Source organism: Triturus cristatus, chromosome 3_2 (assembly GCF_964204655.1).
Source record: "Triturus cristatus chromosome 3_2, aTriCri1.1, whole genome shotgun sequence".
Lineage (NCBI taxonomy): Eukaryota > Metazoa > Chordata > Amphibia > Caudata > Salamandridae > Triturus > Triturus cristatus.
Genome location: NC_140584.1, coordinates 919,329,088 through 919,345,069, shown reverse-complemented (window position 1 = coordinate 919,345,069; position 15,982 = coordinate 919,329,088). Strand labels below are relative to the sequence as shown.

At 44.8% G+C, this 15,982-nt stretch overlaps 1 protein-coding gene across 4 annotated transcripts in view; it reads right to left on the bottom strand.

Moving 5' to 3' along the window:
- RAD51C (RAD51 paralog C) overlaps window positions 1–15,982 on the bottom strand; it is a 326,172-nt gene that overhangs the window by 54,026 nt on the left and 256,164 nt on the right. The window lies entirely within an intron of this gene.

Genomic DNA, 15,982 nt, shown 5'->3' with positions numbered 1-15,982 from the left:
CTACCATTCAATGAGTTTCATGATGCATGAGGTTAAAGGTCATAAAGGTTTGTGGATCAGTTTGTCTAGAATCAGAATGAGGTGCTAAGAGACCATTAGGTTTCCGATAAGAGAATTTTCTGGTGGGGGCCAGAACACCCAGGTTTTCTGTGGAGAAGCAAAGGCAGACAAAAGCTAACTTCTCAAGAAGCAGGACCCGATTGGCATCACTAGAATGTGTAACACTTACTTTCCATGGCATCATGGACAGATTGCATCTCCTTCAGGGAGGACACATAGTTCATCAGCACAAGTTCCAAGACCAAACTCAGCAACACCAAGTTGACACCGTAAGATTGTATAAACAACTCTGATCTTCGTTATCAATCAATAAAGGGGGGGGGGGGGGGAATGAACCTCAACTGGCTCAATGCCGGAGTCTCAAAGATAGTTTCTTTCTTGGGAGCCCTCCAACCACATGATCACAGTCTGCGGTGTATGTAATCACGGCTTAGTGTGGTTTGTTTGAAAGCGTCATCATTGGGTCTGTCACTCGAGTGTCCTGTTCTCCAAGTGACCGCGTAACCTCCACTAGGAGGGAGACTGTCTAGATATCGACAGTGGTAAGTGAGTTAAAATGATCTATCTTGCAGGTAAATCTTTATTCGGGGGGGAAAGATAAGGATAAGTCTAAAAACAAGGGTGGTGTTGAGAGGACAAGTCATTGATAAGCGACACCTGGTGATCAGGTCAACATGTTTCGGCCTAGAACAGCCCTAAGGGGTCTATGGTCTTCGTCAGGACCCACAATATTCGAGCCCTAATCTCTTAGGGCTTGCCTAAAGGAAAAAAGCAGGGTGGTTCCCTCATCTGTCTTTGTCTAAGAACACACTTTGATCAAGGCGGTAAGTGGGAATAGACTCTGCCTTTGAGCCTAAATCTCAAGCAGGCATTCCTAATGCTTCATGGTTGTAGAAGGATATTTAAAGACAATAGGTAAAGCTTTGCTTGAAACTGTCCACAGCAGCCTTGCTGCGTGCCTCTCCCCAACCGAATGTTCATCTGGAGCTAGAACTGTTGGAGGAAAGACATACAGGAACCTTCCCATAAAATCCAAGATATGGCCATCCCTCAGTGATTTAGACATCCCTGCCCAATCAGAAGGCATACTGGTCACACTGCCAAAATGGGTTGCTGTATTGTACAGGAGGTCGATCCCAGTACAGTGTGCCCATTACTTCAAAATAGTCCAACCCTCAACTCACCAGTTGGCGTCTCATAGATAGACACACAGTTCTTGAGTAATATGCGATTTTGCAACTTTGGCAAAATAAGGTTTAACAAACTTTTATTACCAAATACATTTTATGATTAAATAAGGCACATTTAGTAAAACACTGCACGAGGAATGCATTTAAGAGACTCTAGATAAAGGAATAAAATAAACAATCTAACACTGCCCTTACATCTACTGTGATTTTGCATGAGATCAAGGTCCAGCAGTATCCTCTACCTGCTTCCAGGAAGAGTATCCCAACTTGTATAATAGTCCTTTGGCCTGTCGCCTGTACTGAATCTCCCCATAAATGAAAATGGTGCAGTATTAAATATGATGACATTTATCCCTTCAAGAACTTCCTCGACCCTGGCTGCTCAACCATCACATGACCTTACAGGTGTTTTCACCCACTGCACAAGCACCCCTTTTCTCCCTCTTCTTCTTGAACATTATAAAGCCTGGAGAACAAGGACCGCCCTTCTAGCAAATAGGCATGCACTTCAAATCTATACTCTGGAATTCTGCACACAACTTATTACGATGCTGTTAACTCTTTGTGGCCTTCACTCTTGATAGCATCAAGCTAATTCTGGATAACCAACGTATAGTTCTAAGCGCTTTCCACGTGCATTTAAACACTACTCCTACACAGTGCTGAAGACATCTACGGCCGGGTGACCAGAGTCCTCAGTGATGGAATGTAGGACTTCACAATTCATTTTCACCTTGTATAGAAAGTAGAGACACTAGCTCCGATTATCTGTATGACAGTAGCTCCGATTGTGTAATGCACCAAGCTTTGTGGGGACCAGTTAAAATATACAATGATCCATCACCCATTGCCACAGCAATATCACTAGAGACACTTTCTCACACAGACACTTTCTGAGGGTTGTCCATATGTACAATCACTACTATGGTTCTCCTCCCTCTAGTAGGAAGGCTTTCAGTGCTAGAAAGACAGCCTCCAGTTCCAACATGTTTATGTGGAGCGAGAAATCAAATTTGTCCCACAAGGTACTGCAGTGGCTCCCTATATCCCCAATTCTCCAAAGAGTTGGGTGTGATTAAGATGTGGATTGGCCAGGTGGAAGGAGAATTTCATCAAAAGGTTAGGTGGGGACACCCATAACTGCAAATTTTGTACCAAGGGCCGAAGTGCAGGTACAGGTTTCAACTGTTTATCCAGAAACAAGTCCCAAGGTTTAGGCTAGATAAAGCTGTTGGAAGCTTGGCAAGGTGAAGCATCCCTGAGCTACACTCCTAGACTTCCAAACACCTCTGGAACTAACATCTGTCTACTGGTTGACAGGAGTACAGAATTGCTCCCGAAATCTAAATACTCCTAGAAGTAACAATAAGGATGTGTGGTATCTTACAGGTAATCAAAGGTTATACAGGGACTGCAATTCAAGGAGAGATGGGATTCTACTTCATTCTTCGACACTGCTCTGATAGGAATGTCGTCCATGGAGGAATAGCTGTGGATCTGCAGAGAGGCTGCTTTCAGGATCTTGATAAACATAGGATGGAGGAGGGAAGGCAGCATTTTGAATGCAAAAGGCAGCCTCCTGTACTATTAGTTTCCCACCATGAATTAAAGTACTTCCTTTATCCTTTTAGAATGTATACGTTAAAATATGTGTCATCAGAACAGAGCCAGATAAAGTTTGCCTTTACACCTCTGTAATAGGACAAAGAAAATTTTATTATGAATGTAACTTGAGTTTTGTAGTTTTGACATCTTTGATCGTCGCACAAGCTTGATTTTTTTACCCCGAGTCAGGCTGGAAAACTTTGGTTAAAAAATTGGATTGACAATGCCAATAGGTCTTGTATTTTTGAGAGTTAGAGCTATTGGTGTTGTAAATGACAATGTCTTTTACTGATGTGTTTTGGTTTGGAGTAGAGTGGATGTATGTGTAGCACCTACAAAACATGTGAAAGAGGTCTGAATGATTTACATTAAAGCTCACGTTGAATTGGCTGCTAGTAAACAATTTGTGTACACTACTCGCCCGCACTGCTGAGAATCAATGTGTACATGCTCGGTCGACACTGTACGCACCATTTTTAAACATGTGTTAACTACTGCCATGTAATAATGGTACAAATATTACACTCTTGGCCGGCACTGTATCCCAATTGGTAAACACTGCTGAGTATACTCCCGGCCATCAAAGTGCGCCTTTGCTATTTGTACACTGCTGGCACTGAGACAAACGCTGTATACACGTTGTGTTCCCTTCTAATTAGCACCTGAAACAAAGCATGGCCAGAAATGACCCCAAATGTAAACACAATCTCAAACGAAAGTGATGCAAAACATCAGGGAATGGAAACAAAGAAGGGGGGAGGGGAGGCTGACTTTGGTCAATATGGAAGCCAGCTAGGTAGGGAGGGGGCAAAGAAATATTCCCTAAAGGGTATTAATATTTGAATACCCTGGGCTTAGAGAAGCCACATGATTGCCCCGGGTGCCCAAAGAAACGTAATTAGTTTCTAAGCACACCTTCATGGAAATCTCTCTGGCAGGGTCCGGTACGGCCCCAACGGAGAATGTTCCCCCTCGTATCAAATCAAGATGGGTATTAGATAGGGCTGCATACCAGCACGGCTTCCTTTTTCACTCTTTATCAATGGGGTAGTGGGTTTGCTGCAGACAGTTCAGGCAGGTGCTCCTGTTGTGGAAATCGCCCTGTACTAATCCTATTGCACTCTGACGACGTTGCCCTGTTAGCCAGGACACCCGTCAGCTTACAAAAATTGATGAACACCTTTGGGGTCTTTATGGTTTCTCGGAAAATGAAAGTCAATGAGGCATAGACTTTTTCAATATTATGTGGAAAAGTGCAGAAACATAGGATCTTTTATATTGAGGGAGTCCCAATTGTTAATGTCAACGCCTTCTCTTACCTAGGGGTCTTATTCACCAACGGTGGATCCTGGACCCAGCATCTTTCAAGCACCCAAATGAAATTGAGCAGAGTTTGAGAGGGAGTGTTCAGGTTTTCCCATTAGATTGTCAGTCGCTCAATCAAGGCAGCGATTGAAATGTACACAGTGAGGGGCACTACAACCGCTACTCATGGGGTAGGCCTGTGGGGCTATGCTCCCAGTCAACTATTACAGGTGGAAGAGTCCCGCTTTCTCAAAGATTTGTTGTGCGCACCCAGATCCGTGTCATCTTTTATATTACATAATTAGGCTGGAATACATTTCTTAGAGGCCACACTAGCCTTAAAACCCCTTTTACTTTGGCACTCTATATGGTCAAAAACAGAAACAAACTTTACGAAGTCAATTATATCCGACTATTTAGCACTTGACCACATATTGAAAATACCCTGGCTTTCCTATATAAAAGGGCTCTATAAATTGCTGTTTGATTAACCCATTAAGATCAACCCTGCTAGTGGTTCCTCATTGGAAAAAAAGCGTTATTAAGAGCATCATCCTAAGTGTAGATCGCTTGATGAATGCAAGAAACATACTGTAGTTTTATATGTATCAAATGAGCTGTTGGAGGGATGCCAGCATTATCTGACTTGGGTGACCAACACCCATCATCATTTTGTGTTAACCAGATTATGACTGAGTGTTTTTCACCATTTGCTCGCCTTTCCTGAAATTAAAAAGTATCCATCATCTACTACACCTTGTCCTTGCAATGGTGTTGCAGCTCAAAGCACACAGCACTTTTTTTTTTTGTAACATATTTTTATTAACATTTTCAGGTTTATTGTGATATACATCAGACGAATCTTTCAATCCAGTAGATTGCTTATTACAGTATCCGACAGCCCACAACATTAGTCGCAGATACACTGGTTGCTTGATACATAGGTTGTAAATCCCATGGATCCTGGTAATTAATATGTTCCGTGAACTGGGGTATAACACAGAAGGAACTGGGGAAGGGGTATGGAATTTCACGTCCGGGCCTCCCTATCTGTCGTCGGTCAAAGCACACAGCACTTGATGCTATTTTGTGGATTTTATGAGGGTTTAAGAAAATATTATCTAAAACCACTTCTCCTTGAAAGTATAATCAGGGATTATTACCGAGTGGCTTTGAAATTTTTATTTGCACTAACAAGCCTTTGGTCTGTATTAGAATTGCACTTTATAGTTGGGCTGCCATACATCTCAGGAAAAGTATAGTATTATAATGTATTTTATGTATGGGTTTCCAGCTGGTTTTAATCTTTATTTTAATATATTGCTGTGTATTTATGAATTTATATGATTATGCTTTTCTTTATGTACTTTTATGGTCCTTTATTTCTCAGCTTAATAAAGTTGTAATTCAAATCGACCCCAAGAGTAAATACAATCCCAAAAAAAGTGATACAAAACATCAGGAAAGGGAAACAAATACGGGAAGAAAGGCTGACTTGGGTCAACATGGAAGCCAGATAGGCAGGAAGGGGGTGGAGGAATATTTCCTGAAGGGTATTAATATTTGAATACCCTGGGCTGAGAGAAGCCACGCGAAATGCAAATTCTCCAGGTGAGCGATGACATGATAGATTAATGGCAGAAGATGCTGAGGTTTTGGTTGTTTAAAATATGAGAAACCAAGGAATGTCAACTAAACAATGCCAAATAGCCACCAAAAATGCAAATTTGAGCAACTAAATTTCCGTTCGTCTCACAAAATATTCCATTTGGTGCCTCATTATTCCGGGGGGGGAGGGCGGTCTAGAGCACATTTGTGGGTCCTGAAATCATTAAAAGGCAAGTATTAATACTCCATGCCAATGGGCATACGTTAAGTGCTTGCGCTCATGGCAGTGGTATTCCTTGAGCATAAAAATGATTACTGTTCTCAGGAGATCCCAAATCCACGTATTTCTTACAATTAGATTATGACGAGATGGATCGAACTTAATGATTGGTCCGCTGCACCGGTTTAGCAGCACGTCTGTGAAACCCGATATTTCTTGTTTCGATCGCAGGACGATCCTCTGATCTTTTCATCCTCCTGTGAAGTGGATGAAATGAAATCAAATTGTAATACGATACAAGGAAATTGCGCAAAATGAGGTATCGTTCGCATCAGGCTGCGAAGAACGTTTGATATGTGAAATTTGCGTCATGCCCACGGTAAATGGAATCTAAAGAACAGCAACAGCCCTGCTTTGTAAAACTGCTCTGTATTCATTCATTGGGTTCGATCCACCGTCTCTGCGCCAGATTTGCTGTGAAATCTTATCTAACATAAAGTGCAAATAGTACCAGTTGCTAATTGCACAATGAAGTTTCAACCACATTTCGCTGCGCATCTCTCGCTGCATTGTCTGCTTGTTCGCAATTGAAGCAAAAGTGATTTGATGTGTCCTGTAAAATGATAACATTGTTCCACTACTTTTAAAGTATAACAACATTAAGTGTCGAATCCTAAAAAGAGCGTGTGCGGCTACGCCATGGACCGATGGTTGCTGCGCGGCGGTAACTACCATAGAGCGTTGTACTCGCGGGCGCTGGACTCGTCCCTCACGGGGCCCACTGGGGTGGCGGTGCGCGTGTGGAAGTTGGCGACTGACTCGCTGGGCTGGAAGGATAGGCTCACCCTTGCTACCCCGTTGTTTGAATCCGAAAAATTGGGGAGGCTTTGGCACACGAAAGGCTTTGATAAATGGGACTTGATCGGTATCTCCAGGGTTGGCGACTTGCTGATTAAGGGGAGGGTGAAGTCCTTTGAAGAGTTGCAGAAGGAGTATGAGTTGGTGAAATCAGAGTTCTTCCGCTATGTTCAGGTGCGTCATGCCCTGTGGTCAGTGCTCGTAGAGGGTGAGAAGGTGCCTGAGCCCTCTCCATTGGAGGACCGGATCCTCGATGGCCATATGCCAGAGAGCACGATTTCTCTCATATATAAGAAATTGATTAATGTTCGGGCGGACCTGCTATTGGGGCTGAGGGACCAGTGGACTAGGGACGGACTTGAGCTGGATGATGAGGACTGGCAGTCTGCGGTTTCCTCTCCTAAGGAGGTCGCGATCCCATCGCGTCTGAGGCTGGTGCAGCTCAAAATACTCCACAGAGTCTATGTTACGGGGCCACGGCTGGTTCATATGGGATTTTCTGAGGAGGGCTTATGTAGGAGGGGCTGTGGTATGGTGGGTACCTTCATGCATATCATTTGGGAATGTAGCGTCATCATGGAATTTTGGAGGAGAGTCCATGCGGTGATGGGGGAGGTGACGGGCATTGCTATGCAGCCGGAGGCGCGGTGCTGTCTCCTGAATGTTTGGGGGCCTACCGATCACGATGAGGCACAGACCCTGTGGGTGACTCTGGGTAACATGGTGGCTAAGCGAGACATCGCGCGCCTGTGGGGCTCTGCGGGACCCCCCACATTGACTGCGTGGAAAGAAAATATGGACTGGAGTATGCTAAGGGAAAAGACAGTATATTGCGCTAGAGGGCGCCCTCGGAAGTGGCATGCCATTTGGGGGCGGTGGAACCAGTATAGGGGGGGCATATGTCTTGCCCCTGATTTGGATCCCCCTGATGAACAGCTCTCTCCCTAACATTCTTTCCAGCTTTGTATATATATCTGACTGTTAGTTGATTTCTTGGGCCTCTGCTTTTCCCCCTTTTTCCTTTTATCACAGTACTGTGACTGTTAGACGAGGGGGGTCCGCTCTCCCCTGAGGGGCAATCACCAGTGGTATTTAGTGTTTTTCGCCTTGCTGGGGTTTTGTGTGAGTTTGTGTTTATTTAAAACAGAACCTTTCTTGCTTCTCCTTTTATGCACTGTGGACGTTTCTTTGTTTTGCTCTCTTAAAGCTGCCGAACCTCCGGGTTGTCGGCTGAATAGCTGTGTCCATGTTTTTTGAAGAATAACGGTTTTCAAAAAAAAAAAAGCGTGTGACTTCCCTCAGTTTGTGACAGCAGTTCCAAGGAAACATGCCTACATACCTATGCGAATGATACCGACTTAACCCCTACCTGTTTTTTTGTGTGCTTTTTTTGCATAGTTTTATATAGCGTGAACTTGACCCGAATCCAATCAGGTATCAGAGAGCTTTGTATAGCACCAGTTACGTTACATGAAGACACACATTTATTTTTTGTTAGGCACGGGGAGATCAAGGGGCATATTAGCAACAACCGCCGATAATTATCGCTAAGCGCACTCAGCGCTACGATAATTACCGCCGGCTAGCGTGGATTTTTATCGCTGAGATAGCGTGCTATTAGCAACGCTTATCTCAAAAGCGATAATAATCCTAGCGCTAACTGCCAAACGTGAGATTATCGCTGGAAACCCAGCGATAATCGCACGAAGTTTGGCGATAGCTTGCTAATAGGGCCTCACATACTTAGCCATGATATCCACCTTCCATAGGATATCATGGCTAAGTCAGTTTCAAAGCAGGCGTAAGGAAAGTAGCGATAACAGAGGTTATCGCTACTTTTCTTGTCGCTATGCTGCTTTGTGTGAGGCTTGATAATGGGAGAATTCGTTATCCTGGGGAGGAACGCCCACTTTGCATCTCATTAGAGATGCAAAGATGGGCGTTAGGAATTCAGGCGCTAAGGCAAGGTTTCACGCGATAGCGCGACCTTGCTAATTAGGCGATTAAATTATCAGCGCTTTTCGGCCGAAAACGGCCGCAAAAGCGGCGATAATTTTATATCGCCGCCTTGTAGGTATGCCCCTAAGTGATTTGCCCAGAATCACACGATGTTTAGCGTCATTACAGAGACTCGAACCCAGTTCCCCCAGATCCGAGGTCGAGCGCCCTAACCGTTAGGCCAACTCCTCTCCCTGTTTACCTTTAATCTCAAAATGCGGATGAAGTCCGGCGTTTACGATAGTGCAGGGACATTTTAAGGATTATGGGGGCCCTGAGCCAAACGTATTTTGGGGGCCCCTGTTGGGAACAGGTTTGAATTTATGATGCAATTTCAGCTCTTTCATGCTGTCTTTGGCCAGGTCACTGACAGACACACTCAAGTGCGCAACGCCCATAGGGCTGAAAGGGCTTCAGCGCCCCCGCCGTGTGTGTCAGCCCGGTCTTTAAAAGACCATTTACTTGTTAATGAAGCTTTGTTGTTTTTTCACCCCTTCTTAGAGCCCCTGCATCTCCAGTCTGCCTTTTGCTGGAAGAATTAGCCCCCCCACCCACGAAATATTTATTAACCCCCCCAGAAATTTGGCTCTAGTTGCGCCTCAGGACACACTCGTCTAAATTCTAAGAGGCACATTTTCAAGCCCCTTACGCCAGATTTGCGCTGCCGTTGTGTCACTTTTGCTATTTACAACGTGACGCATCTAGGGAGATGCGTCACGTTGTAGAGCCCTGCACCACATGTGGGCGTTCCTGTACAGGGGGTGGCGTTCCGGCGCAGGAACGCCTCCGAAAAGTGGCTGAGTGAAATCTACAAGATTTCACTCAGTCACTTGTACAGCCATGCTGCGTCAAAACCCTGTGCCTGATTGAAGCAGGCGTAAGGATTGACGCAGCATGTTAGGGATAGGGGCACCCCGAGCCTTGCTGGAGGTGTGTCGCGCTTGCGAGGCAACTCCAGCAATGCGCCGCCTTTCCGCGGGGGGATGCGAGACGCATCTGCCCATCTGTGCGCCACGGTGTGCCGCATTGTAAATGCAGCACATCAGTGGTGACGCACGGGTGGGCAGATGCGTCGCAACTCTTCTGGCGCATACCTGCTGATTAGCAGAGATGCGCCAGAAGTACTAAATCTGCCCCTAAATGTGTTTACATCTAATATTCAGGGATAATGATGTTTTTCAATACTGTAACACAGCTGCAGCTCACTAATATTGCTGCAAATAATCTAGATGACACCCTCCCATTTCTCATATGTGAGGTCCTGTTTTGATCTAAAAGAAACCTTTTTGTATGGATGTTGCACGAAACTTAAAGAACATTTCTCTGCAAAATGTTTGTAATAGACTCTTACATATCCCCTACTATAAAAATAACTTAAAGGAAAAACGGTATTTAAAAAATTCTGTTTAAGAATTATTAAAGGTCATCTTGGTAAGACTCTGCAGAACAGAGCTGGCTCTCTCAGGGGGCCCTCTGAAAGGCTGGGGCCCTGGGCCAGAGCCCACTTTGTCCATGCCTTAACACGTCTCTGCGATAGTGACCCAGCAAGGTCAATGAAGAATGCTTATTTATTCTTAACGTACTATGTCAAAAGAGTGGCTGCCTCCATGAAAGTGCATTTTTTAAATCTCTGTGGGGGGTGTCTAACCCTTGAGATTCATATTTTTTTTCGATTTGCACAGATTTACCGGATATTGAGGATGCGCTCTGACACAAACCTGGCTCTCCAGTTCCTGGAGGCTTCATGCTGCACATCACCAGTGTTCAACTGATGGACCCAGGTTTGTGTACAACAGCACTGGGCACTAGAATGACACTATCGAATGGGAGAAATGCTCGGTCAACACAGTAGTCGAAGTGGGCAGGATCGGACAAGATAACTGTCCACGAACGGTTAATTCAGACCGCTGAAATTCTTCCGCTGAAGTTTAAGGCAGGAAGTCTCCTGTGTTGTGAAGCCAAGGGAGGAGCAGACAGCCAAACAAGCCTTCATGCCAGGGTGCCTGCTTCCATGAAAGAAATGTAAATGTGCGCAAGGAGTTAATCGGCAAATGTAAAGGGAGCTCCTAAGCCGGTATTGGCTTTCATGAATGGAATCACTTGACACTTCCTGATGACACACATTTATTATTTTTGAGTGGTATGGGAAAGGAGTTTCCAGCTGAGCTGTCAAGTATGTGCTGTTTAAGTCCCTAACTATTCTGCACTTCTCCAACAAGGATTCAATTATGTGGCCGTCTGGGTACAGATGCAGACCTCTGCAGTGCATAACTAACAGAGGTTTCATAAAGTACTATAATGCATTTCCAACTGATTAACTTAACTTGCCTTTATTTTACATTTACGTTCTGTGTTATTTTATATATATTTTTTTAAAACAAACTTTATTAAGCACCGCATAGTGATTTCAAGTTGTCATAAAAAATCTAGCATGGTATTTTCTGTTTTTGAATTGTAACATAGATTTCCTTCATGGAGATGAAAGATCTTCTTATATATGTCAAAATAAAGTAGGACAAGCTTGTGGCTCTAAAAAGACAATAAAGAAATGTAAGTGCATACATAAGATACAAATACCATTCGGTATAATGCATATAAGCTTTCCTGTTTTCAGTTTCTATTTTTGGTAAATTCTGGCGGTGTTTTTTCAGTGTTTTCCAGTGATTTCAATACCTCAAAAAAACAGTGCTTTTCAGTGGTTACTAATTTTCGCGCAATAAAAAACAACTGAAACGGTGTTTTACCGGTGTTTATGGGACGCTTTGCTTTTATTCTTGTTTGCTTTCTTAATTGGTGCATGGAATATAGACAGTCTATGTACAGTGTATATGAGGTTAAAATACATTTTTACAAGTCGAATTTATTGTAGCAGACCATACAATATTTCTTCAGTGAATCTTTTGTCATTCGCGCTCTCTCTTTCCTACCCATGTACACTTTTATTTGTGAAAAGGCCCTCTCGACATTGGCACTTGAGACTGGCAACGCCAAAACAGACAGTACACAATTTGCCAACTCTTGCCACTGACGTAGCTTTCCATGCCAATACTGCTGCACCTCAAGGTTGACATTGTCTGGACCAGGTTCTGAAACATATGAGTTGAACTGGGTGCATATGCCCTCAGAGGTGTTAAAGCGGTCAAAAATGAAGCTGTACTTCTCAAAGTCTGGCGAAAATTCCCCTTTACGGAAGGGATCTAACACTTGCGCAGAGTACCAAAGTGAAGCTTCATTGGCTTCAAACGCCATGGTTGGTGAAGGGACATTTCTATGCATCATAGCTAGCCATTTCTCATGCATTGTGAAATAAAATTTCCTGAATTGGTCCTCAACACTTCTCTGCTTACCAAGTGGCAAGCATTCTAACAGGGAACATGTTGCAGTGCCAAAGGCATAGAGGAGTATGGTCCCCTCCAAGCAGAAAGCGCCTGAGTCAGTCACCTTGGAAACTTCAATCTGCACAAAAAAGTTCACTAGTTCACTGCACGCTTTCAGCAATAGTAAAATGAGGGGACGGCACACTGCAGCACCTAGGTCCAGATGCCGTTTGTAATCCACTACACAATGCCAGCCTAGTTTGCCCGCCTTTGCAATCAAAGGTCCCGGCATGAAGCGATCAGATGGAGATTGCTGTGAAAATGAGATTACAGAAATTAACAACGAGAAAGAAAGTCCAAAGGAAGGAGCCAAGACATTAAAAGATTAAAAGATCGACCCCCACCCGGAACCCCCATCTCTCATACCTAAACGGTAGCCAGTAAGCCCTGGGTGACAGAACGGAGGCTTCTGGTCAGATGGAACATGTGACCCCTCTGTCAGGCGCGCAACACCCATTGGGCTCACCGGGCTTCAGCCCCCCCGTCATGTGTGTCAGCCCGGCTGAGACAGCCTCGCGGGCTGGCGTCCGTCTAATTGCTGCCGGACCCGAGTACTTCACAGGTCTTTAAAAGACCATTTACTCGTTAATGAGGCTTTTGTTGCGTTTTCGCCCCTTCTTACAGCCACTCTGCCTATGGCTGGAAGACTTAGCCCCCCCCCCGAAATCTTTTCCAGCCCCGCCGAAATTTGGCTCTAGTTGCCCGCCTGCCCTCTGGTAATTGGTTTTAAAGGCCACTTTCCTCTCACTGGAGGCCAGCAGAGGGGATTCAAGATACAGACAGGGTTATAATGACTGGTCACATGAAAGCACACTGGGCCACTTCAGCACTGATGCCTAACCCGCTGTTCTACTGAAACATCCGGTCCAAACATACCGTTAGTTTATCAATGAACCATTTACAAAACGTAAGCCAACATTCAGGACGCTGCTTTAACAAGCACAGCTACCCATTTCAGTTACCCACAAACCCGTGACGGCAAAGCCAGCAAATAACTTACTTCGTGCTGAATCCTTAACAAGCACGCAATCACATGTGCTCCGTCCAAAGACACTAACAGTGCCTTTACCCAGAGGACCAGACGTGCCGACAGAAACCCGACAGACTTCCGTTTCCCTCAACATAAGTAAACTACTTCCAAGGCAGGATTTAATGTTAAGAATGGGCCGTTTCTCGAAGCTCGACCACAGTCCACTAAATAAACTGAGATTGTACAGCAGAACCCCTCTGGGAGTCCCACAGACATCAACTATTCAAAATACTGAGGAGCAGTGCCACACGCAGGGGGGACGGAAACTGTATTTTATCTCGTCATGCTCCCGTCGAGGACACGAAGTGCCTTCTGGGTAGTAGGGTAAGAAGTTACTCAGCTGCACCATTAGTAGGCGGGTTTATGGTGTGAGTTTTGAGGGGAGTGTTGGGTGTCATGCATGGGTTCGAGGGGGCACCAATTGTGCCACGACAGACGTATTGGTGTGATTAGGTACGTTGTAGTACAGAAAAGCGTAGATAACTGCCTTACTTCCAGACGCACATCTTTTCAGGCGTGTGCCTGGCAAGGTGAGACAGGGTAAGGGGTTCATGGAATAAAGTAACTGCCAGCCAGGGAAAACATAAGACTTCTAGCTTGTGGGGCACTGCCAACAGTGCAGCCAGACTCTGTAGGCCTATTGGCAGCTTATGATGTAATCATTCGGAGATCATGAAAATACAGCTGAAAACGATTAATTTCAGGAACATACGAGCGTTTCCAATCCACCCTGCGGCTTCATAGTCTGCAAGAGTTCAGACAAAGTCCGGACAGCAATTAAATTGGGGCTTTGCGTCTAACGCTTTGGCTCCATCAAGTGGCCAAGTGGACAGCCTAAATACATACTATGAACTTAAACAACCCCGTTAATGTTCACCCCACCACCCCCCACCCTCCCTCCTGGCCTGTTGGTTCCTATGTGCCATACAACCTATTGTGTGTGTGCATAGAATACTTGCTGCGAGTCACTCCTAGTGAGCAATTACAATGGGGATTGTGACTGGTACCAGCCCTTGGGATCGAGAGCTGCGTTCAGTTGGGATACCTCATGGGGTAGGGGTGATATGCGTGGGGTGATGATCTAGTGCTTTAAAACCTTCCAGCATGGGGGGGTGGCTTAGGTGCCGAGCGAAGATGGCCGCCTGACGGAGCCGCTCCGCTTCATCGGGATGTCTCGTACCTTATTCTGCCTTCTCACCAAACCGGCTTTCCTCAATAACTGGCGCAGCGGCAACCGGAATATGCCGTGTCCTCCATGCGCGGCTTTCACCTTTTGAATATGCTGCCGTTTGCCTTAATTTACCCTCCGATGGTGTTAACTCAGCAGACCCGCCATTTTCTTCACTAACCGGCGCTCCTGCTACGGCCCGCGAGATTCCCAGCGGTCGTTCTCGTCACAGCGCCTGAGGTATTTCTTTTCACTTCTGCCTGCAGCATTGCCTTCATTTCTGGAAATTAACATTTTGGCAATAAATTCACGCTCTACAATGCCTCGTGTGGCCACTTCCTTGCCTGTATTGCCTGATAAATGTTCAGCTAACTCTCCTTTTTTCAATGGCAGTTTCTCTGACATGGATGCACCTTTATGCCTTCTGCTATATTTTTGTCCCAGTTACTACTGTATCTGCTTACTGTTTTTTGGTGTAATTATATTAATTCTAGCACCTGAGGTATTTTTTCATCGGACGCTTACAGTTTATTTTACATTATGTGGAGTCTCAAGTCTTGCCCATGAACCAACTTTGCTTTTTCTCCTCACGACTCCTACTGCCTCGGACAGTCCACTACTTTGCCTCCATTGCCTGGATAGCTGTTTAGCTGCTTCTCCTCAGAGAATTCATGTATTCTATTTCCGCAATGCTTCTTTCAGTGGTGTTTTGACATGGCAGTAATTTTTCTTGACTCTCGCTATTCTTTGGGCTCTCAATTGTAACTGCATACATTTGCTGTTTCTTGTGTAAATCTCTTCCTTCTGTGCTATTATTTTTGCCCGTCATTTTAATAGCATAATTTTTCATTCTTCAGCATCTATGCTATTTATTGGCATATGTTTCTCTTTTTGAAGAGATTTACTCCATCACACCACCATATATTGTGTGCTCCTTATGGGAAAACTTTGCTCGCCACAATTGTTTTTGTTCCTAAGGCACGCTCGTTGCAATCATCTCCCCTACACATGCCAGCAGTGCCTCCATCTGTTCCTATTCAAGAGATGGCGGGAGTTACATCTCCCCATTCCTCTTCTGCGCAGTCTGTACCTAATAAGCCTGCTCCTTCATCTTCAGCTACTAAACGTCTGAAGAATGACCCTCCTTCTCCAGATAGGTCATCTCCTACTATATCTATGGAACTATTATTGGAGGAGATTCGCGCTATACGACCAGTTGTCGAGGAAACAAACAACAGAATGCAATCTTTGGAGGACAAATGGCTCTCAATGGAGAATAGAGTGTCCACAGTCGAGCAGCAAATTTCAGTTGTTCAAGGGGACTCTCAAAGAATTACTTTTTTGGAAACAGAAGTACGCAAGCTCCAGCAACATACTGAGGATTTGGAAAATCGAAATAGGAGAAATAACCAACGTATTTATGGCCTGCCTGAATCTTTGGAGGGAGATGATCCGGTTTCTTTTTTTTCCTCCTTTCTACCAAAGTTGTTGGATTTGCCATCTTCAACTTCACTCAGCATTCAGAGAGCTCATAGACTTGGTCCTCGTCCTTCACTTTCTGCC